The sequence below is a fragment of the Apus apus genome, chromosome 1 (genome assembly GCF_020740795.1).
Source record: "Apus apus isolate bApuApu2 chromosome 1, bApuApu2.pri.cur, whole genome shotgun sequence".
In the NCBI taxonomy this organism is placed as follows: domain Eukaryota; kingdom Metazoa; phylum Chordata; class Aves; order Apodiformes; family Apodidae; genus Apus; species Apus apus.
In genome coordinates, this window is record NC_067282.1 from 100,537,007 (window position 1) to 100,561,477 (window position 24,471).

The 24,471-nt window shown below is 42.3% G+C and overlaps 1 long non-coding RNA gene across 1 annotated transcript; it reads left to right on the forward strand.

Moving 5' to 3' along the window:
- Window positions 1-13,059: 13,059 nt before the first annotated feature.
- LOC127383854 (uncharacterized) lies at window positions 13,060-17,116 on the forward strand. Its single transcript, XR_007889319.1, has 3 exons — window positions 13,060-13,135; window positions 16,506-16,604; window positions 16,844-17,116. It is a non-coding gene; the product is annotated as an uncharacterized LOC127383854 (long non-coding RNA).
- Window positions 17,117-24,471: the final 7,355 nt, after the last annotated feature.

Below are 24,471 nucleotides of genomic sequence, written 5' to 3' on the forward strand. Positions count from 1 at the left end.
TCAAGAAGGCAGGGACAACCTCTTTTCACTTGTGCCCTGTGATAGGACAAGAGGCAATGGATTCAAATTCGAGCACAGGAAGTTCCACCTCAACATGAGGAGGAAGTTCTTTACTGTGAGGGTTACAGAGCACTGGAACAGGCTGCCCAGGGAGGCTGTGGAGTCTCCTTCTCTGGAGACTTTCAAGACCGTTCCGACCGCTAATATTCTGTGATTCAGTATACCTTCTGCAATCTAAGTCTAGGTGGAGATATTTTTCTGTCTGGGAAAGCTGTATTTTGCTAGACTTAGTAAGAGAGAACAAGCACTAAAAGTCTATTGGACTTTCTCTGTTCACACGTTACAATTTCCCTATTGCGTATTTTACCAATCTTGCAAATTCGAATTAAAGCACTCAGTAATCACTTAGGCACTTAGCAGTTAAAGGAGTATTGCCTTACCAGAAGGGGAAACTGCATCATCAATGATAGGTGAAGCTGGAAAAAACACAAGAATCAAAGGTTTTTTTGTTTGAGTGTAGGACAGAGAAAGGATAGTGATAAATAATCTAAAGGTTAATGAAATTTGGTTTTGTCTTTTGTTTGTTTGTTTGTTTTTCTGAGAAAGAATACATTTATCAAACAAACTGAAAGTTCAAATATGATCACAGAATTGAATAAGAGTAAGAGACAACCTCAGTGCTCCCAAATATTAGATGATAAAAACATTTTCATTCTGCAGTTTCAAACCACTTTTTTTTTTTTCATTTTGAAAACTGCAAACCTTTGCACTTTGAGATTTTCTGAACAAAAGTATTTCACTTTGGATTTCAAAATTATTTTTCTCTTGAGAATGACGTGCATTAAAACAAAGACATTAGAGGGTTTATATTACTTGAAAACATTTTTTTTTTTCTGTTTTAAGCAGATTTAAATGTATGTGGTTAACCATAATGGAAGTTTCCAGCTGATGTATTCAAGCAAAACACCTTAAAAATCTATTATTGGTTTTGACCTGTATCCCTTTTTTTTTTAATTTGCTTTTTCATTTAGTCAACTGGTAAAGCCCGGTGCCCCATAATTCTGCTGGCCATGCAATTAGGTAATTCAGACAGGTGAGCTCAGTTGTTTGGCATTGTTCAAGCATGCGCTATGGTCCCATTCATTTTCCTAAGAAAGAAAAATAGTAATTCTGTTGCATGTGTCCAGCCTCGTCACTAGATCTAGATTTTCCAGCTGCAAGGCAAAGGTAATCATCAACTGCCCGTCTTTCATCTGAAAGAGTCTGTGGTCTGGACTTTGGATCCAAGTGCCAGAGATAAAACTAATCCTGTTTCACACACAGACTTATGTGCAAACAATGAAATACAATCTCTCATTCCTTAAAAATGATGAGGACCTCATGATTTGTTGTTTCCTGCAATGGGAGGGAAAGAAGCAGGCAGCTTCCTTTCAGGAGTCCTGCTGCTTCTGTGAATCATAGAATCATAGAATGGATTGGGTTGGAAGGGACCTTGAAGATCATCTAGTTCCAACCCCCCTGCATGGGCAGGGACACCTCCCACTAGACCAGGTTGCTCAGAGCCCCATCCAGCCTGGCCTTGAACATTTCCAGGGAGGGGGTATCCACAACATCCCTAGGCAACCTGTTCCAGTGTCTCACCACCCTTACGCTAAATAATTTCTTCCTAATGTCTAACCTAAATCTCCCCTCTTCTACTATAAAACCATTACCCCTGGTCCTGTCACTCCAGGCCCTTGTAAAAAGTCCCTCCCCAGCTTTCCTGTAGCCCCTTCAGGTACTGGAAGGCTGCTATAAGGTCTCCTTGGAGCATTCTTTTCTCCAGGCTGAACAGCCCAAACTCTCTTGGTCTGTCTTCATAAGAGAGGTGCTCCAGCCCTCTGATCATTTTTGTTGCCCTTCTCTGGACACGTTCTAACAGTTCCACACCCTTCTTGTGCAGGGGGCACCAGAGCTGGATGCAGTACTCCAGGTGAGGTCTCACCAGGGCAGAGTAGAGGGACAGAATCACATCTGTTGGTCTGCTGGCCACACCTCTTTTGATGTAGCTCAGAGAATATGCTGTGCTGAAGCTTAACAAAGAAGCAGGGTTTTTTCCTTCTCACTTATTCTCCCAAAAAAAGCAAGGAACAGAGTGAAACTGAATGAAGGTTTGCTTTAAAAACTGAAGTCATCCCAGTCAATGGCCATATGTGGCTTGTCAACCAGCAATGCTGCCCTCAACTCCCTCCTTCTGAACTAAAGAAACAAATCTTACCTGATACAATGAGTTGAATTTTCGACTTCTGTGTTTCGTTGGGATGATCCCCAGTCTGTTTGTAGATGCAAGTATATATGGCTGTGTCCCATAATTGGACATTGGAGATCTTTAAGGAAAAGTTACCATGCTTCATTTGGTCCAAAAAAAGACTGGTTCTGCCATGGTAACGTTTGTCCTGGAACTCCAGTGAATCCTGCCCATTGTGAAAGAAGTGCACTATGACAGTGTCTATCTGCCAGTAGAGCCTTGAATTGGAAAGCATCACCTTTCCAGGAGAGGTGGTGGTGCAAGGCAAAATGACAGTTTCTCCAACAAATGCGTGGCATGTTTTATCTGGTTGACCTAGAACACAAGACAAATTTTTCAGTGTCCAGCAGAGCTAGGGTCACCAGGTTTCATTTGGCTTTATCACATCATTATCATCTCTCTTTCTCCCCCGTGTCCAAACAGGAGCAGCAGGTGCTGTGCCAGGACTGGGGGCCCTGAGTGCTCAATGCCTACCCAGCTGTGCAGCAGGAGAAATGTCTCTATGTGCAGGTCACCTTCACTTTCTCAGTGTGGGTGCTGCTTGAGGTTGTCTCCTTAGCTGGTGATTTTTCTTCCACCTTCTGGGGATCTTAGTGTTTGAGTTCAAGTGTCAGATTTTTTTTTTAATTCATCGGCCAGTTCACAAGGGGAGAAAGGGGTGCAGGGAAGTGAAGATGGGCAGACATGACTAAAGAGGACTTGGTTTTGTAGGAAGTCTGGCTGAAAAAAAGAAGCGTGAAAAGGATGTTGTAGAGGCAAGATAAAAATCCTGGATGGGTTTGGTCTTCTACAACTCCTGTTTCTCACCTGTCATATCATGGATCTGTATTTGTGCTAGAGGCCACATTTCCCTTCCCCTGTGACATCTTGCAACGGGTCTGACAGAAAAGGGCTTTTTCCTGCTTGTCTGGGTGCACTCAAGGCTCTTGCTAACTCCTGTCCCTGGGTCTCACATGCTCTTTGGTATAGTTATTGCCCCAATACCCCAGAAAGGAGGTCTGTCTTTTCCACTTTAGGTAAATTACTTTTTTGAGGCCTTAGGAAGACAGATACTTTGTACAGGTGGCCTGGACATTGGGCAGAGGTGTTACCAACCTTGCCAACCAATTCCAGCACATGCAAAAACTGGGGTGAGTGTAGCCTGCTGGTGAACAGACAGGCTGCCAGGCAGGGCAGCAAGCCAGATGTAGCTCACTTACACATGCAGTGCATTCGATAACATTGATACTAATTATTATTTTTATAAATTCTTCCAAGTTAGTTGAAAGTATAATAAAACTTGCGCAGGTAGGGAAGTCTGCCACTAGGATGTGGAAGAACTCTTATGAGAGTGTGGTGTTATATTTTCTAGGGGAAGACTGGGGCATAGGAGTTTTCTATGCATTTATAAAGCATAGATAACTAGGTATTTTCAGCAGAGAGTGTGGGCTTAAATTAACATTTTGACCAAATGTATTTCATAAAATAATTTTATAAATTAAAATGCAGATGAATGAATATGGATGGAAAACTTTCATTCCCCAGCAGGGAGCAGAACAAAAGCAGCGTGAGTTTGTGATTGAGCCAGGAAGAAAAGCTAAAATTCACTGTGAAACAGCTCAATCTGTTTTCATGCATAAGGAGTAAGTAATGACAACTAATTATGGAAATAAATGTTCCTGGTTGCAGTGTAGTCATTCCTATGTTCTAGGTCTGAACCAGCTCTGTGCATTTATTGGGCTAAAAAACAAAGAGAGTTCCAGTTCCCCATTGAAGTCTCTAACATCAGGCAAGGCTTAGATTTGTACATCTGTGCCTCTGTTTCCATATTAATCAGTGCCTGCTTTGAGGCTTGTTTGGTGTCACATTGTGTCCATCCAGACAGACATAAAAGCAGAAGGAAAAGCATAATATAGAGACCCAAATTGCAGAGCCAAGCAAGTGTCTTGAATTAGAACTCTATAACCAAACATCAACTTTCCGTAGGCTTTCAGATTTTTCAGCTGAAAATCCCAGTCCGCTTTTGCTCAACACTGTAAACTTCTAACTGGAAAAAACATATCCCCAGTGCTGTTTCTGGCTGTCTGTCAGTGAAGGAGACTTTTCTAGCTGTGTTGAGAGCTCAGCCATTTTTGGGCTGGATCAATCACTGACCAGGTTTTTCTTTTCAAGGGGAATCTGAATTACAACAGTATCTAAACAAGGACCTTTATTTATAATAAAGCTCAGCCACCACTGTACTGTACCCTTTCCGTCACAGCATATATGACCCTACACTCCCCAAGGAGGTTGCCTCAACCCTGCAATGAGTGAGGTACCTGGGCAGGACCATTAGCTGTACCCAGCACAACTGGAAGGGCCACCACCATCTGGGGAAGGACAAGAAAGGCGAGGGAGCAGCCTGAGACCTGTGCCTGAGCTGTTTGGGCTTGGGGAGCCTATGAGGTTGTGCTCACCAGAGCCTTTCCAAGGCAAGGCCATATCTGAAAGCAGACTGCAGTTATGCCTGATCATGGTTAGCTAAGCACAGCAGGTAGATGAGTGTGCCTGAGGCTGCTGCACATGTTTGGTAAGCCCTGGAAGAGTGAGCCTCCAGTAGGGCTTTCTGGTGGGAAGAGTCATAGAATTGTAGAATGCTTTGGGTTGGAAGAGACCTTAAAGATCCTCTAGTTCCAACCCCCCTGCCGTGGGTGGGAACATCATCCACTAGACCTGGCTGCTCAAAGGCCCTTCCAACAGGTTGCCCTTGGGAGGGAGAGTGCTTGCAACATATGGTGTTGCACATGGATGATGAGAAGATAATCCTGAAATCAACAAAACTTGTAGCTCTATTCAGAGAAATGAACAATAAGCATTTGCTTAATGAGCGAAAGTGGGAGAGCATTGGTCCTCTCTCCTGATTGAAATCACTTCTAAATTTGATACTGATTTTAGAAGGGCATCTGTTTGCTTTTTGGCTCTTTATTCTTTTTCTGAAGGTGGAAGACAGCAGTACCCAGCATATCTGAGCCTAGCATAATCCTTCCTTTTCCATGATACACTGTACCAATCTCTTAACACCTGTGATGACTCTGTAAACACTCAAGGGGTTTGGCCCACTCTGCCCTACACTGCTTTCAGCTGGTAAAAAAACAGGCCAGCAGGAAGTAAAAAAGGAGACTTTGCTGGAATTGTCTAGACCAATAACAGGTGGCTGAAATCTGGCTGCAACGAGTTATTTAACAGAGCTGCATGAGGTCTTTTGTAGATGAGAAGAACACACTTCTGGGTACAAGTCAAAAAAGTGTCCTCATGGAGGCAAATCTTGAGAAGAAAAGTCATGCTGAAGGCTGGTGATGCTGCATTAAGCTTCTTGCTGAGGCTACTGGATGCACCAGGAGCTGTGGAAGCAGAGAGCTGCCTGGCCAGAAGGCTGAAGCAGCTGTGCAGCAAGTAGTGGGGCCGGTGGCAGGAGCCCCTGAGGTGTGTGAAGCAGGGTAAGTAGGGCTCATCTGAGCTACATGGCAAGCTTTGCGTATGGAAGGTGCTGTTCTCTACTTTAGGGAAAAAAATTTGTGTTGGCATGCACCTTTCATTTGCAGCTTTAAGACTCAAACATAAAGTGAGATGAGTTTGTTTGGGTTTTTTAAAAATGTATATTTTTGTGTGTGTGTTTGAAGTATTTCCCAAATGCTTAGGAAATTCAAGGTGAATTTGAGTGTGCTAATTTAACCAATCTGTACGATTCCTACAGTGAGAAAATACTGCTTTTGGATACTTCAGTGTCCAAAGTGTGGTGTAGGGAAGCTCATAAAGACAGGGCTTTTCATTTTCTCCCTCCTAAGAGATGATCTAGGGTGATTATCTTTGTTTATTAATTACATATGGCTAGTACGGGAGGATCAGATGAGATGACAGTAGGCAATCTAGGGTTTATGCTTTGTGGATAAGGCCTGGAAGTGGAGAGGTCTCGAGTGTGTCTCTCAAGTACACTCTGGTTATACTAGCTCAGTTCTGACAGTAGAAAAAGTAGTTTAATAGTGGAATTAATGGATTAAGCAGAAAAATATTCTAGTGTTAGGAACATGGAAACAGGAATTTTTTTGTATTGCTGAGTACTGGTGAGCTCAAACGGTGTTACCCTGACAAGGTAGTGTTATGTAATTCCTTACAGGTTCATGTATCACTTACATGCAAAAGTACATTGGGGAGAGCAGGGGGCTGTTTAGAATCCCTCTTACTTACTCAGAAACACTTAATTTGAATTCCCTTTTTTTATGGAGTGAAAAAAACAGAGTCTAAGGGTAGTGGCTTAGGTGCCTCTGCATGCTTGCAGGTGCCCTCAGCTACTGAAAGTGCACATCTTGAGTGGTAATAGACTTTTCACACTGCTCTGGGGAGATACTTGAACATTTTCCCTGGAAGCGTCACTTGTGCTTCCAGAAGAGAGAGTGAATAATTCCTGATGAAGTGCAACCTGCTAAACCACCATAGTGCTTGGTAAAGGGGAGGCACTTCTGGGCAAACAGGCTAGTCTTGACCACACACAGAGGTCTTGATACTGCTGAATTTAAACCTCATAAAAGGAAATCACAGGGCATTGCCCTGCAGATTGTAGCGAACTCCTTCACCGGCACTTACTAGTGTATCTCTTTCATAGGGAAGATGGTATCTAATCTAAGTGTCGGAAACCCAACTCTGCTAGAACTTTGCAGAGTATGTGCAAAGATTCAAGGAGAGAGACTGCTGCTGGGTGCCAGGCCTTTCACTTGGTTATATCTGTAGCGAACCCAGCAACCTAATGACTTTAAATACAAAAAACAGATGCAAGGCAGTTGGGGGATGTGAAGGATGAGATTCCAAGTCATCCTTAATGTTATGGTAATGGTAGAGTATTTTTAAGGATGTGGGTAGGATAAACTTTATAGGTAGAGTTTTGTGGGCCTGAAACGCTTTACCCTTGAAACCACTTCTTTCAGATGTAGAGGTTTATCTGGAGGTTATTATCTGTGCTTGTAAACCTTGGACTGTCATTAAATATATTCAAAGTGAAACATGTGTTTGTTTTGTTTTGCTCCAAGATCAGTTTGCAGTTTGGGTATTCACATATAAATACTTCCACAAATTCCTAGATATGTATTATAGTATATTTACCTCTGTGCAGAGATGCAAACAGTAAGCAGGCAACCATCCAGAGAACAGTCTCCCTAATAAAGTGAGAGAGAGAAATGCTAAATGACTTGTTAGAACACTACAGCAGAGATCAAAGACCTTTCCTCTGGCATAATTTATGCCTTTTTTGCAACTCCCTAATCTGCAGAGAGAAATTGGATACGAAATTGTCTGGGTTAGAATCTCTGTCTTTTTCTGGTGTGGATTGTATCTCCTGCCTGTAGATTTGAGGTTTCTCAGTGGTTGTAATGGGGTGGGTCTTCACTTCCTAACACCAGACCCGTTCTTCCCCCATATGTTCTCATGTGGGCAAAGTTAATTGTATACGCGTAGTCATAGTTTCCTCTTGAAATTATTTGCTATTGGTAATTAAACAAAACTCACACTCCCAAACTTCAGCTGCTTTACAACATAAGAAAAACACAGCTTACCATGTCATTTTTGTGCTTTCCCAGCTCTTAGAAATTCCTTCCTGTCGTGACCTTCACCAGGTGTTCCAGCTGCTATTTCTGTCTCTGCAAAAGCAAAAGAGTGAAAGGCTCTTAATTTTTGTTGCCTTAAGCATTTATTCAGAAGTGGATAGGTTATTTATGAGTATTTTGTTTACTGTGGTTGTCTGTTTTCTTTCACTCTGTGTATATAATACTGTGTATTATTATATACACTCTGTGTATAATGGTGTATATACAATAGTGTGTATTTACACTTTGAGTAAACAGTTACAGTGCAGAGTGTGTTTATTTTCATGTGTAGGATCCATGTGAGTCACAAGCCATGCACTGGTTAGCCCTGAGCTTTCAACCCTGTGAGGAAATTCTTGTTTTATGGCCAGCTGAGATCAAAGGAGATGGTGACACCTAATGGATATTGTATTTATTAAGAGCTGTAGATATCATCCTTCAGACTACCAAATACCACCCAAGCTGCATATTTACCAACAAAATACAAACATGGGTAAACAACCTATCAAGATGCTTCAAGGACCTCTTTTAAGGAAGCTGTTTAATCAGTTACTTTCTCAAAGAGGTAAAAAAACCCCTACAACAAAAACAGAGTGAGGGTGGGGGAGAATGTGGGGTTTGGGCTTCCTCTCCTCATCCTCACAGTATCTTGTAGCTTAGGCAGTGCAAGTATCTGAGTGATCATTCTTTGTCAGTGTGCTCCAGAGATAATGCTGATGGTGGAAACAATGGTTTAGCCAAGGTCCTCCTCCTGCTGAGGCTACTTTGTCTGGGAAAGGTGTTGCTTATTGCTCCTGGTGCAGTAGTGCTTCCTGGGGTGAGCAAGCCCTGGTTATGCTTCATTTACCAGCCCTTCCCGATACTTGATTCAAGCCATCTGCCATCTTTGGCTTCTTTGACATTAAAACTAGTGTGTTCTGCATGTTTTTGAACTTCTCCTGTGGTTGCTTCCCTCCCTGTTGTTATCATTTCGAGCAAGGGTATGAACGTATGCTAAGTCAGCTTATTTTGTATATGTTTCCTTTCTGCCTGCCTTTTGTAAATGAAACTGAGGCACTGCTGGCCATTCTTACATGCCTGACTAGTTCTCTGAGGTGTCGCATAGAGTTTATCCTCCCTCTCAGCTTTGTACAGGTGTTCCACTCCACATAAGGCGGTTCTGCAAAACCACCAGGAGCAAGCTTATCTTGTGCTCTGGCACTGGGGCAAGAACAAGGTGGATCTGGAGGACCAGGGCTCCACACCAGCTGGCTGTTAAGCAGCAGCAAGGTCTCTTTCCCAGGCTGAGGGAGGACAGGCTGGCAGCTGGTGCACTGCAGTGCTACTGTGGCTGTGCTCACTCTCTCTGTAGGTGAAGGGGGTCCTTAAGATATCTCCCTATGTAGCAAGAACTAAAAATTTGGTAGGTGTGGCCAGCTAACTGGTCTGTGTAGAAGTGCAGTAGCAGTAGACAGGAATGAGCCAAAAGTCAGAGGTCCTAGAAGTGATGTCATTCTTCTGAAGAGTTAATTGTTTTATTAAAGCTTTTATTCTGGCTCAAGGATGGAATGAGGGTGGTTGTTCCAGCCCAGATGGCTTGTTCGCATCTCCAGCTTTGGCTGGTTTATTCCCACAAAGTCACTGTGAGGTTTCTGGTTCTCACAAATGCCTTTACCAAAAGTCTTGGACTGGGGACAAGTGGGATCAAACCTGAAGTATCACATGCAATTCAGATGCAGTTTGGACACTGAGCTCTCTTGCCATCCATGTGCTTTTTCTACTTCCCTACTCAAGTTTAAGTTTGTGCACAAAGAAGGAACAAGGCAAGTCTTGTTTTAGGAAGCAGAATTTAACTGCAGGAATGCTTCAGAGTGGTCTAGCTGGAGTACCTGACCCTTAATTTAGCTTAGTCCAGTGCTGTTTAGTTGAAATAACTTTTTCTGGATTGACCTGACTCTGCTTGGAACAGCAATGTTTACAAAAAGCCTCCAGAAGGATTGTTCTTGGCAGACTGAAGGGAAGATCTGTTCCTGTCTTAGCAGTTCAGCTGCTGTAAGATGTTTCAATCATCACATGGATCATCATTTAAAAGAACTAGTTTATATTGGATATTTCACTTTTACTTATTTTTAAGTGCTGGTTTAAATGAAATAGATGTTTAGGAAACTAGCATATAATTGTTTTCATTGAATTTTTTTCAAATTTAAAAGTTGATCCATTCACTGTTCACTTGAATCTGACAAAGGAATTATTTAGAACTTTTGAGGTTAAAGCGATTAACTGAGTAAGGAGTCACTTCCTGAAGGATTAAAATACTAGGTAATAACTTTCTAACACGGTGACCTACCTGAAATAACTTAGGCAGGTGATATAATTAAAGTGTATGATTAAACTGTGAAACTCTGAACTTCTTGGCAATGTCTCTGTCATCCAGCTTTTGTGTCATGTGTGCAAGGCCATTGACTAAACACATTAGCTTAGCCTGCAATAAAATGAAATTAATTAAGCAAGTAACCAAATGTTCCCAGTGTCTGCAGAATAACAGGACTTTGTATCCCAAAGCAATTTGATTCAAGTTGTCTCTTTCAAATGCAGGAGGGGTGGGTGTGAGAAAGGGTCTAAATGCTACTATTGAAGGCTCTTGGAGCACTAAAACTCTCCTTTTAAAATAAGAAAATAGGATTTTCCATAAGAGTTCTGTTAACCCTGGAAATAATGTTGCCGTTGTTTATTAAGGACATTCCCCTGTGAACCGCTGTACTGGTCAGGACAGCTGGGGTGGCAGGAGCGGATGCTACTTTGGGCAGAGGTGCTGTGTGTGAGTCAGCAGCCCGTGTTGCCTACAGATGGGTTTTTTTGTGGTGTTTTTGTTTGTTTTGCTTGTGTGCTTTGTTTTCTTGGGGTTTTGTGGGGTTCTTTGTTAGATTGTGTGGCTTTTTTGTGTGGGTCATTTTTGGTTTGGTTTTGTTTGGGTTTTTTTCTTCTGTCTTGCCATAAACCTTGCTGTCAGTCCTGTGGGCAGCTGTTTGATCATCAGGGATTCAGGGATGGTGCAGCTGGAGTGTGACCCACCTGGGCTCATACAGTGGGCAGCAGTTCTGGTGGCTTAACAGCCAGGTGACAGTACCAGAAAAACATGCCAGTTTCAGTGATCAGTCCAGCAATGGCAGGTAGCCCCAGTGCACTTATATAATTTCACTGCAAAGAATGATCAGTTTGGGTTCCAGACCTGAAAGGACCAGGGGTATTAAAATCTAGAGAAGGATTGTGAGAGGCTGTTACGGGATGATGGGCTGAAGGAGGGAGCTGGCCAGGGCAGGGACTGAGATGCTATGCTGGAACTCTTGGTATGGTGGAAGTACCTCTGTGTGGTGATCACAAAGTGTGACACTGATTTAAAAGTCATTGTGAACTAAGTGGATGTGACAATTTGGATGTTGTGTTGAAAGGACTGATTTGCTTGCCAGATCTTCTGCTTCATTTGCCAACTGCCAGTACTGGCTGAGTAACACAGGTAATGCAGCTGTGCACTGAGTGAGTGGTGATACAAGCTGAAACAGGCACCAGCTGGAGAAGACACTAGTAATTCTGAAAGGATTTGCCAAAATCACCTAGCAGATGAATGGAGACCACTGCCAAGAAGGAAACTGCTTGTTATGCACCTGGCAAAGCTTTGTAGCTTAGTCACAGATAGTTTCTTCCAGTGTTTTCTTCTCCTCCGTCTGTGACTTTGGCTTTTGAGAACAGATTTATGTGAGCTGACTGTTGTTACTGATGCTTGTAGGAGGACAAGGGAACATTTCTCCACAACTTTGTGAAATCCTGGGAGCACTCTGAGCTGAGAAATTTTGCCTTGCTGTTCCTTATTCCCACAAAGGCAAGTTCTGTAATTTCTTTAAATGCTCACTGCTCATGTAACTATACAGTTCTTTTACCTTTATGCAAAAGCTAATACCTAATTAGAAAGCTGATGTGTGAGCTTGCAAGTGGAAATTACAATCTGGCTTATTAGAGAAAGTTTTTATAATGCAACAATGTGTACTGAAACTGGGTGACTACTTCTCATCTTGTCTGACAGCAATCTGTAAACAAACATGAGGCATCATTTAGAGACCTGTCCTATAATTAGTTCAAGGAAAGATATTTAAGAGATCTCAGTGAGGGACATGCTAGCATGTATTGAAAAATGACAATAGCACTAACTTCTAGGACTTTTTTTGAAATAAAGCACCCTAATTTGAAAGCAGTCTTCTGAGCTTTTGCGAGTGGTGGTAGGTAGTTTTTCAGTAACTAACTGTTGTGTGATTCACCCTCTCTGCTCAAGGCAGTGAGAAGAAATGCCCTTTGCTTCCTGGGAGAATGTCTGGGGCTTCAGGCAGCAAAACGTGCTTTGGTGGCAGCTGAGTCTTAGATTGGATTCCTTATCTACAGGTGCACTGTAGCAAATGTTATGTACCTGTGAGGGTGGCTGGGCTGATTTTCATCTTTCTTTGTGTTAGCATAGTTTATAGCTGTTCAAAACTCTCCCAACTTGTCCTTATCTGCTGTTCACTGCAGTGTTGTGTACTCTGACCATGCTCCCTCCCTGTGATCCAGTCACATGCTGTGGAGGGGGTATGTGATGGGTGGGGTGCTGGCTTTGGGGTGCTTATGTTTCCCCATGCTGCTGGAAATTCCCATTGCCTATTTCAGGCTTTTTGTGGGCTACAGTCAGGCTCTGAGGACCAAAAGGTTGTTGTCAAATGCACATCTAGTCTGAAAAGTTCTTGGGAATAAATAATGAATTACTTGCTCCCAGTGGAAAGCTGTAGCCCATACAGAGCACTGCAGCAGGAACTTGCACATTTTCCTCTGGCTTTGCATGTACAGTTTTAGTAAGGAGGAATTTATAGAAATAAAACGTTAAACATAAATTATAGTTTATATCTGATTAGAGTTTCCAGGACTGAATCACATCATCACCCTACCAAAGGTCTGGAGGAAAATGGTAAAAACTCTGGATATGCCTGGCCAAAACGGGAGTGTGTACGAGGTAGTGCACTTGATAAACTGGAATCCTCAGGGAATTGGACTTTATTTTCATTTCAGAATAACCTTTCTAATAGCGCTCAGACAAAACTGACGTTGTTTGTGGCTTTGCAAAATGAAAAGGTTTGGGTGGCTCAGGGGACTGATGCTAAATATGGTGTGTTTCATTTCAAGTTTCAGAAGGAAGGAAGCATGCTCTTGGTATGCAAGTGAGCAGAATTTCACACTGATCAAATAATGCTGCAGTCCTGTGAGTATTTGGTGGTTTCATGTTATGTTTTGCCTTATTGAATTCTCAGGCCATCAGGATCCATGCCTCCAGTGGTCATTTCTGAGGACTTTTGTGTTTGCCATCTGTTTGATTCCCTTGGCTGAAAGTCCAGGAACTAGAGGGACAGCTGTCCAGAGATCCAAGAAGGACATTGTGTCACTGCTGCCTGCAGAGTCTGTGTGAGGCAGTTTTGTGTGGCAACTGTCTGTAATTTTCAGTAGTGGGCTCTCATCCCATTCTCTTAAAACATGTTTTATGCTCTGTGTAACATAACTTCTGTGCTAGATGGGTTTTCAAGGGAATGCTGCTCCTCTATAGAATGGCAGGGCAGCACCTTTCATTTGCTCTCTTTCTACTGGAAAGATTCTTGACTGAGGGAGTGATTTCTGCCTTCCAAATGCCTAGCAAGTATTCCCAACCCCACATATTCCTGTCTTGCAAACTCTAAGTCCTCTTGGGTCTCTGAGTGCAGCAGACTCGATGCTGTCTAGGTGAAAGGTCAGGAAGCACAGCCTAAGGAGCAATAGTGTATCCCACTCTTTGCCTGGCCTTGTGCCTACTGGGTGAGACTTACTCCCTATGACTAAGTGGTGTGTGGTGGTCTCACACCCTTTTAAGAAACCTCTGAAGAGAAACCAAAAAGTCATTGTTCCTTTTTGTTATGTCTTTCTGACAGATTCCCCCCCCAAGTTGTTCTTTTTCTCAATTCCTTTTTGCTTTTCTGTGAGTTTCCACTGCTCTTTGTCTGCCATTTCCAACAAAATGTTTTTTTCTCTTTTGACGAATAAATTCTTTTCAAGAATAACGAGCCATTATTTCTATAAATTGCAGTTACGTGAAAAAGGCTTAGGGGGGTGTGTGTGTGTGTGTGTCTTTTTTTTTACAAGACTTAAAGCCTTGAAGTAGATCACAAGCGACAATGCAGAAAGAGACAAGGGTGAATCAATATTGTGTTGTATTTTTTCTGACTTTAGAGTCAGTTCCTCTCTGAATATCTGGTTGTAGTACTCTGGAGGACATCTTATTTTACTGTTGTTTGACCTGTGAAAATAGAGGTATTGTTGAGTAAAATGTTAACATGGAAAAGACTAATTTTTCATTCCTCACTGTGGGTTTTTTTTTGTTCTGGCATCTGCTCGAACTGACCCTTGAATTTGTGGCATTACCTGATTCTGGACCACTCTATTCAACAACCAAACAATTAAGCTTGTACTTAGACTCACTTATGTGAGAAGTCATGAAGACAGTAAGATAACTGATGTCAGTAAAAAAATTTTGTTGGATTAATACAACACTGGCCAATACCAGTAGTTCTAAAGTGGATAATCTGAAGCTAGGTGTGAAAAATATTTTTGAAGTAAGATGATCCAGTTTGCATTAGTAGTACTACTTGGACCTGAGAGATCAACTTCTATGAAGGTGGCTCTCAGTGGATGCCTACTTATTGCTATAACCTCTAAAAGATTGTCAGCCCTCTTACTGCCTGTGAGTGTGTGTGTGGTTTCAAGTTCTTGCTGACCATAAGCTGAGAAGAAACTTTGGTAGGCTGTAGTGGCATAGAAGATAGGTGAAATAGTCATCTTGCTGCCATTCCTCTGGTCCTCTCAAGTACCTAAACATTTTTTTCTTTAGCTAATATGTCAAGTGAATCTCTATAAGTAGCTCATCATAAACCAGACGCAGGCAAGAAGAACCAAAGTGGGTTGAAATACGTGGGAAGTACTTGCATGTTATGGGTGTGGCTGACAGGTATTTCTCCTTGCTCTTTGATATCTGATTTCTGGCCTTTCTCTCCCACTGTAGTTAGAATTTGCCTCAAGGGGTTTTGTGCAATCTGGGTTAGAGATTCCATATGTGAAACAACTATTTCTTATTGAAGGAGTGGATTGTCAAATGCTGTTGTTGAATCTGTTGTAGAAGCACCCCTACACTGAAATACCTCCACCTAGATTAAACTTCTGCAGAGTTTGCAGCTCCATCATTCAATGGGCCAAGCTCCCCACTTTGCATCTACGTTGGAAATCTTAGGATTATTTGAACTCTTCCTTTGTTACTATATCCCTACAGAGGGACAAGGACCTCCCGGTACATGCACAGCCACACATGGGTAGAGCTGGTTCAGGCTTCTTGGAAAAGCAAGCTAAAAGAGGATACTGCTGCTAGAAATCATGGCGAAGACAGAGCAAGTCTGGCAAAGAGATGGGTGACATGGGGTGCTGCCTCCTATTTTGGAGGGATGGGCATAGCAAGAGCAGCAGCTGCCTTGTGCTTCTAAGCTCCAGCCAGTCACCAGCCCTCTGGTTCAGCTGGGCTATTTGTGATTTAAGTGAGACCATATTTTGCCTGCATCTCAATCTGGGCCTTCTTTTCTCCAAACACTGAAGTAGGTGTATGGTCTGACCTTGACTCCTTGCCTAGCTCCTAAGATATCTCAACAGTCTTTGATTTCTTCAACTGCTTACAGCTGATAAGTCTAAAACTCATGAATGTGATTCCTTTTATCTTTGCTGTCCATCCTATCTGTATAGTGTCTTGACATAATGCAGGTGAAGGGCCATGAAATATAGGGAGGGTATAACCCAAGAAGAATTTAGTTACTGAACACAAAGTAAGAACAGTATTGAGATACATATAGTAAACTCAATGCAGAAAAAAATAATCTCATTTTAAACAGGCTGACTGTCAGCATTTAGTGTAATGATTTTACGAATGTTTGTAGTGATGGCTTTAACTGTGTCTTGCTCAATATATTATCCACTTTACAAATGTGTTTTTTCCTGTTCAGTTAGCAGTTATCTTTCACACCAAGCCAGGATTATAAAACCCCCTTGGCAAATGTCATCAGTCCAAAGAAGGAAAGAAGAAAACTCCTGCAGTTTGAACTTTCAAATTCATGTAGTGGATGAAGCCTGGTCACAAGGGAAAGGAAGAAAGGGAAATTCTTGGGGACTTTCCTAGGAAGCAGAAGGGAAACTATTTCAGGCTCAAGAGACAGCTCTGAGCTGATGGGATAGTCAATAAAATGTCTTTATTACTTTTATTCAATGCCTTATCTAGGAGGAAGTATTATAACACTAGTGCCAGAGAATTTCCATTCTTCAAAATTGCTTTCCAGCTCTGTAGTGGAGCAGGGAAAATCCAAGCCTGCAGATACTTATTTTTGCTGGTATCTGTTGCTGTAAGCTCAAGGACAGCCAGTTGCTTTTCAGGATTGCAAGTCTCTTCTTTTAGCTATGTTAATTTTGCATATTGTACAAACTAGCTTTCTTCAAGACAAGATGATTATGTTAGTGGTACATATACACAATTCCATCAAGATACAATAGTTTAATTATTTTTTCTCTATCAGACCTATTACTAGATGATACATCTCTGTGACTCAGAACCCTACAATCAATTAGATTCATATATCCTGACAAGTGAGAAGAGGAAGACAGCCCTGGAACAGGTGAAGTTCAGAAAATACTTAGTGTTCTCTAGGGAGGTTTTAAGTATTCATCAACAAAGTGGTGAGCTTCACAGGTAAATGGGGCTAATTAGGAGCCAATGCTGTGGTAGTTGCTGCATTGGACATGGAAACACTGGGAATGGTGGGTCTTAAAATGGAAGCTCAGATGCTAGGATGAGAGGAGAAAAATAAACTGAGGCTAGCCAAGGTTGGTTTAACTTGTCTTTGCTCTTCCCCAGAGAATGATGTTGCAACTGAACTGACCAAGCTCCATGCTGAGCACCTCACTGAGGACTTGTACACCTAGAAGACAAACTCTGCTGCAGTGGCTCCTCGGAGTGAGGGGAACTGCTTGGATCACATCCTGGGATTTTCTACTAGTTGACAAAATGCAGTTTCGTGAACATGCTGATAAGCAATTGTTCATCATAAAGTCTTTATAGCCCTGGAACAAACCTTGGGGCTAATCAGTGTTATTAATTAACATAGATTTCAGAGCTAATGAGCTGAAAGGAGTGAGTCTATGTTTCAGCTGGTATCTTCTAGGAGCCTTGCTGTGTTAAAGCAAAAGTGAAGGTGTCTGGGTTTTATCTGTGGATTGTTTTCTTTCAGTTATCCCAGACAGACCCATAGCTGCAGTTTGTGAGAACTTTTTGAGGAGAGAGGAACTGTTTATAGAACTTTTCCTGAGAGTAATTTGCCACATGTGCTCCATACCACATGTACCCTAACAAAGTATCTCTAATATTCCTGCATGTTCCAGTTATACCTTTTCTTATGCAAGGAAAAACAGGTTAAGTGCAGTGAATGTTAATTACTAAGAAAAAGAAGGGCGATTCCCTTCTCCAGGAGCTCATCTTGGCCTTTTCCGTAGTTACCCAGTCAAAGCACAAATACTCATGGAATGTCTCATGCTGGTAAAAAGTCCTAGTGTTTCAAGAGTCTTCAAACCAGTGACAAAAATAAGGCATACAGTTGCCAAATATTACAGGCTTAAACCTGCTCTCCTCCTCCCAATGGAATTGCCTTCCCAACCCAGACTTTTTGAAAATATTTACAAAGCTGAAGCCTACGCACTTTAAGCCTAGCTGCTCTAGTATGAGAGCAGAAAGTTTCTAGTTGTATGGCTGATGCAAACACAAGAATGTTAATGTCTAGTTAACCTCTGTCCATTGGAGATAGACACAAATAAGCTTCTAAATGAGGATGCCTAAAAGCTCCTATAAGCACTTCATGCTTGTTTTGCTAAGCTGTAAATAATTGTTCTGAGTGGAGAACAGTCATACATTGAGTTAATGGGATGTACATATATTATACAAAACTTGGGCATCTTAAGACAATTCTGTTTTGCGCAGGTGTTGGAGGGATTTAGGCTATTGGCTTGAGATCTGAGGTAGATGTACTTATTGTCTGAAGAAAATATCTTGAACAATCCATTTGTATAAATAGGAAAAAGAAGCAATGGAGTTCATAAGCACTTCCTGCAGGCCCTCTACTCTGTAATGTTTCTCAGTCGTCTTAAATATTTTGGGTTTTGTTGCTAATGCTCGGTTCAGATCTAGGTCTGCCAAATCAGATAACAATCTGAAGTGCCCATCTCAAACACTGTAAGCATGATCAGATCTTGTCTTGTTCTTGTCCCACCAGCAAAAGTGCTTTTCTTTTCATCAATGCAATAGCATTGCATTTTTTTACCCCCATCTGTAATCATGACCACACAGCAAGGTGCTGGCTCCTTTTCAAAGTAGCAAGCTTGGGGTCTGGAAGCAAAGAAAGCAACTCCTTTCCATCAAAGCACTGAAAAACCACTTGTGTTACTTCCTATAGATGTATTTTTATTCAGAACCATGGCAAAAGAAAGATGTGGCATCCTCCCCCTTACCATTTCTGACAACAGTCCCCTATTCTTCTCATGTCTGTGTGTGCACAATTAATTTTCACATGTTGCCTGCTCTGTCCTTTAGGTATACGTGGAGAACCTACTGCAGGTTTTTTCATTATGGTTAACTGTGCATGTGTCTGGGGGGGGAGAGATGTGTGTGCATGTGTGTTTTCCTTTTTCTGTGGTGGTTCAGTGTTTTGACTTTCCTGTTGGAGACTGTAGGGTTGTACTTTGCTGAAGTGTTTCTTTTCCAGAATTGAAAGATGACTCTCAGCTCTGTGGTTTGTTTGTTTGTGTTTGGTTTTGTTTTGTGTTTTTTTTTTTTGTTTGGTTTGGTTTGATTCTTGTTTGTTTGTTTGTTTGTGTGGGGTTTTTTTGTTCTTTAACAATCCAAACCCACCTCTTCCCATTCTTCCAGTGGATTACTCTGCTGTACAAGGGTCTCTTGCCCCGGAAGAAAGCACAGAAACAGACTAAGATGGAAGCCATAATTTCTTATGGTGTCACATTTCTTACTGCACCGTGCAGTTTCTGTGACTTTGTTTTCCTATTGCAAATTGGCACTGGCAGCCTTGCAAGCCCTCATCTTTACAGGACACAACTAATCTCTTCTTTGCCCCCTCCCTTTTCACTTTAAATATTCTGCTCCATAGAGTGTGTGGCTGCTGGCTTATGTGCTAACATGTTTTGAACTGATAATGGGTTAGACCTTGTGTGCTTCTTGATAGTGACTCTAACAGTGCTATCACAACTGTGGTGGTGAGAAAACAAGCTTAAGTTTTCGGACCCAAACTCTGTTGGATCCAGTTTCTGTTTTGAAGTAATAACTTCTGGTGTGCTGAGGGGCATTAATGTTGCCTCAGACAAGTTTGGAGCTGTTGGAGACAAAAGCCAGCAGAAACTACTGTCCCAAGCCCAGGAAAATCTGGAAAAGCCACTTCTCAACTGTTGGCTTAGCCCACATGGTTCCTTTGCTACCCTGTAGCACACAGGTGACTGGGGTGCCAGAGATGGTGGTGTAATTTAGTCATACGATGTGGTGATGGAGTTGAGGCAGTGCAACAGGACAGAACTCCAGGAGCATATGACATGTAGCTAAGGATGACCTAGACTAGTCTGCATGGCAGCCCAGTGCTAGGAAAGGCATGAGGTGGAACTATAGAAGGTGATTCTGAAAAGCAGGCACATACTATTTGGATTGTGGATACTGGAGGAGTACAAGCCCAGTGTTAGCCTGGCCAGTATCTGAGATACCCATGCTGTCTCAATTGTGTTTCCTGTTGTTCCTGCCAGAGTTGAAGAACTAAGTTGACTTGTCTGATCCAGTGAGGTGCTTCTTATGTGGGCAAGAGCTGCAGACTGTAACTCCCATGTTTGTCTTAAACACAAGAAGGAGTTAGGACAGAAAGACTAGAACAGCCCACTGCTGTTACTGCAACAGCAATACAGGTAATATTACAAAGGGTGCCCAAAGATCAGAGAGTCACCAGCAGTCCATTTGGCAATACTTTGTGCTGGATGTTGTCTTCTCTAGTAGAATGGCTGTGTTGAGGGAAGACAAACTGTTCTTCCATAACTTCCGGAAGAAAACTGCACAAAAGTGCATGGAACAAGCAGATTAATTCTGGCATGGATTCTCTGGTATCTCCTTCTGTTGTTAATGCTTTTGCTCTCCAACACAAATTCTCTGGACTCCTGCTGGAGCTGGAGACCTACTATCTGAAAGCAACCAGATGGTGTCAAGCTCATGAGTGCTACCCAGATGTCTTGTGTTGTAATAACATCCGATGCTGACTTGATAGTAAACAGGAATGTCATCCTGAGGGTTGTGGTGGAAGTCACTTGAAAGATGGCCCTGGGCCCAAATGAAGTACCTTAGCAATGAGTTGCTGAATCAACTTTGTGCTACTCTCAAGGGCAACTTGAGCAGGCTACACCTACACTAGGAGAACATGGGTACCTGCTGTCATCTACTTTCTGTAATCAAGAGTCCACCAAACTTAACCTTTTTCAGCGTCAGAGATGCTGAACAGAACTTTTATATGTTTACTGTTTTAAGCGTGTTGGTAAGTAATGATTTAAAAAGAAAGAGGAGCAGCTTGTATAAAACCACGAGCTTTCACACTGTGAAAGTTCAGCCCAACCTCTCTTCAGTTCTACACTTTCAATATAGGAAACCCCCTGTGAAAGTTTAGGTAAACTTAGTTTTACAGTGTATTTTGAACTAGCCCCAGACTGGAAGATGAGGGTGTGAAAATGACACATCCCAAATAAGGTGTGCAAATGCAGCAGAGCAGGGCACTGACCTGCCCTTTGGGCTGGAGGCCCTGCCTAGCCCCACTGAGGAAGCAAGCTTTGTGAATTAGTAAGATGATCAGCCTCAGGTATGACAGGGATAGTCCAACATCTTTGCAATCAGTGAAATGATAAAGAGCAAAATAATCTGAAATTTTGTAGGGTTTTAATCTTGCGTGATGGGGCTCTGCACTGAGTCCCTGGTTCTGCAAATAGCAACCTCCTTCGAGCACAGAAGGATCTTGCATGTCAAAGTACTTAAAGTACTCCTAAACCAAATAATTTGATGCACAGCTGTTTTTGCTGAAGCAAATGACCTGATTTTTCTGCTTCACTATCAGATTCTAAGGAAGCAGACACTTCTAGGGACATGTCTAACAAAGCTGTGGCCAGGAGGATTTTTGTCACTGTAATATGCCACTCTTTTAGTCTTGACAGATGTAGCAACTGAGTCTTTGTACTGCTCCTGGGAGATAATGTGCTGTCTGGGCCACCCGTTTCCCACAGTTGGGCTGCCTGAAGCCACATCCTCTCTTTCCAGTAACACTTTACGAAAACCCATCTTTTGGAGGTGTCCAAAGTCTGAGTTCTTAGTTTGTGGTAATGTATGACAAGACTTGGCCTCAGAAATTACTAAATTTGGAGTTAAACTATACAGAAATTTCAATCTGGAAAGACAGGATTCCTTCTCCCATTTCTTTTTGCTTACTAGCAAAAAGAGCTGATGCGTTCAACAGGAACTGAAGTTGATTGATCTTTAATCGGAATATGAAAATTACCTAATACTTACTCAAACTGCATCTTGTAATGTGGAAATGGGGAGAAGAGTGTTTAACAGGACTTACTGTGCAACCTACTGTATACCTAACTCTCACAGGAAGAGTGATGTGATGTCCTCAAAAAGGAGAGAACAAAGTGCTGATTGGTTAGATCTGGCATTGTATTTAGTTTACTGGCACCTGTCAAACATCAGGAGGACTCATAACGCAGGCAACCGAATATTTTGGTGGGATCTTAAGCACTATTTAAATGGCATTAAACATTGTGGCTGCACTTTTTGTAGACATAAGTGTCTGTGGTTTGTGAGAAAGTGAAATAGAACAAGTTCTTTTCTCCCCTTGATGACATACTTGTGGGGAGTTAACTAGCAATGATTAGGCATGATTGGAACTGTGCTTTAACAGATGACTGTTAAACAAAGTAGGAGCTTATAGGTTTAATACAAGGGAGAAATAATTTGTATAAAGCACTCAAACTATATAGAATTTAAATGACCTAGTTTTGAAGCACTTCCTCTGCATACTCCTGGAAACCTTCTCTAGATGTTAATGTTATGATCTCATGCCTGCAGTTCAAAGCCCTTGCAACCCTCTCCTAGTACCAGATGGGATTTGAAAAGCCTCATTAGTTATCTATCTTACAATGCCTCAGATTCTGAGGACATTGGCACTTGTAGGACTGTTTATATGTTGCTCTTTCATAATAATTCATTCAAGCTGTAAACAGTCATTTGGGAGATGAAGTTGAGGTGCCAGTTGGAGAAGGACAAACTCCTTTGAGCAACTCTAAAGTGGAACACAGATGTTTTAGGAACTGAAGCAACCTCCTTTCTCAGCAGTTGTTCAGGAGAGGCAAAATGTCTGAGAATTAGCTTTGTGGCCTTGCAGCCCCCCAGGCTCTGGAGCCACCCAAGAAAACACTTTCTCTGGCCTAAACAAGGCAAGTTGTGGGGTGTGTCTGTTCTGCACCTTGCTGGCAGTGAGCTGATGGTGGTCTTGGCTATGACTTGTGTTTCCTCTGCTGTGCCATATTTCTTACAGCTGCTCTACCCCAAAAATTTCTTGTACCATGGGCCACAAAGGCAAGGAGGACTGGAGCTGAAGTAGCACTCTTAAACCCTCTGGAGCTGAACCTTGACACAAGGACTCTTTCTGGGTAGACAGTTGTTTATGCGTCTCTCAGCACAGAAGAAAAGTATGGCAAAAGTAAGGGAACCAAGACAATAAAACTGAATTTTAATCAGCTAACCTAACTTAAATGCTTCTCTCTCTTCTTAGGTGTGGAACAGATCTGTAGTTGGGGTGAGGTAGGAACATACTGCCAACCATGTCAAGCCAGCAGAGTTGCCGTGACTTATGCTAGCTTGATCATGTCACTTTGCATCTGAATCAAGATATTCAACTTCAGCTGTGAAAGCAGTATTCAGAAGACACCTGTATATTAGTATAGTGGTTTCATACCATGACCACCATGAAACTTGCAGCTGTAGTGAAGTACTCAAAAGGTGAAACTGATTGTGTGGAGGGAAATCTCTGAGGACAGAAGTTTCTCATAAGGAAATTTAAAGACCCCCAGCCAGACCTGCCATACAACCCTGCTAGCTCTTTACTTAGGTATTTTGGTTTTGGTTTGAGAATATTAAGGTAATACCTGGAGTGTACTACAGCCAGATCCTGGTGCTGTAGAAGGAGTCTGTGCTCAGCAAGGCACTGCTGCTCTCCTTGGCAGTAGTGGACGCAAACTGTGGGCCCAAGAGCTGTTTATGGAGTTACGTTTCCCCAGAGGATACTTACTGGGTGGATGACAATGCTCTAGTACAAATGAACGCACTCTTTTCTGCTCGATTCCCCTGTGAGAAGCAAAGAAAGGAGGGAAGAGGGAGTAAAATGAGTGTCATAGTATAGGGACTTAGAGTTTTAGTCACAGAGGAAAAGCTGACCCCTGACTCTCTAGCTTGGTGCAGATATTTCCCAGCCTGTCTTGCAGAGGAGACCTTCCCAGTGCAATGATTTATCCTCAAATTTTTTAAATTATCTTTTTAACTCCTTCTCTCCCAGCAGAGGACTTGGAAAATACAAGAGATACAGCACAACATAAGTACCCCAGGGACCTCTCATTCCCATCCTCTCAACTGCATGTTGGTGTAATCTTTCTTGTCAGGAAAGATTCCTTATCTCAAATAAACCACTCCATAAAAGAATATAAATTTTGCTATAGGTGACAGTGAGAGCTCTAATGGCTTCTACTCTATAGTTCCTAGCACAAGGGGGCCTCTAGTTCCTACAGGGTTGTGCTCTGCTTTCAAAAAATCTCTTGGAAATTTAACTCCAATGCAGTTGCCACAGGATGCACAGATATTGCCTGAGCCAGCTTTTAAGCATTTTGCTAACAGAAGAGCAACATATGGCAGTGGCTGGAGTGTGATCAGCCCATGCCAAACACTGGCTGCCCCAGGTAGCTGACTGCACTCCTAACTAGCTGTCATTCTGCCAGAGGTAAGGGAGCTTGCAGTCTGAGTAGTGAAAAGCATTGCTGTGGGTGATTGAGGAAGGAGGGCATGGCAGTTAGTTAACCATGGAATGGCACTTGCTGGGTATGAGGTAGAGCTGGAAAAGCACCTCCTCTCACCTTTTGGGCTTCACAAATGCTTCTGGCTGTGTGTGTGTGTGTGTATATATATATATTTAATCCTTTGGAAGTCCTAAGTGTGTATTTCTGGTGGGTGGAGGGGAGGAATGTGGCTATGAGGCAGATCGCTCCATTATAGCTATTAAAGAGATATGTCCTTCTCTGGATATTAAAGTGCATTTGACTAAGAAGAAATTGTCACCTTTCATGAAGTAAGAGTTCAGGGTAACTGCAAGAGACAGTGATGGCAAGGTAAGTGTGTTTTGGGTGCAGTTCAGTGTT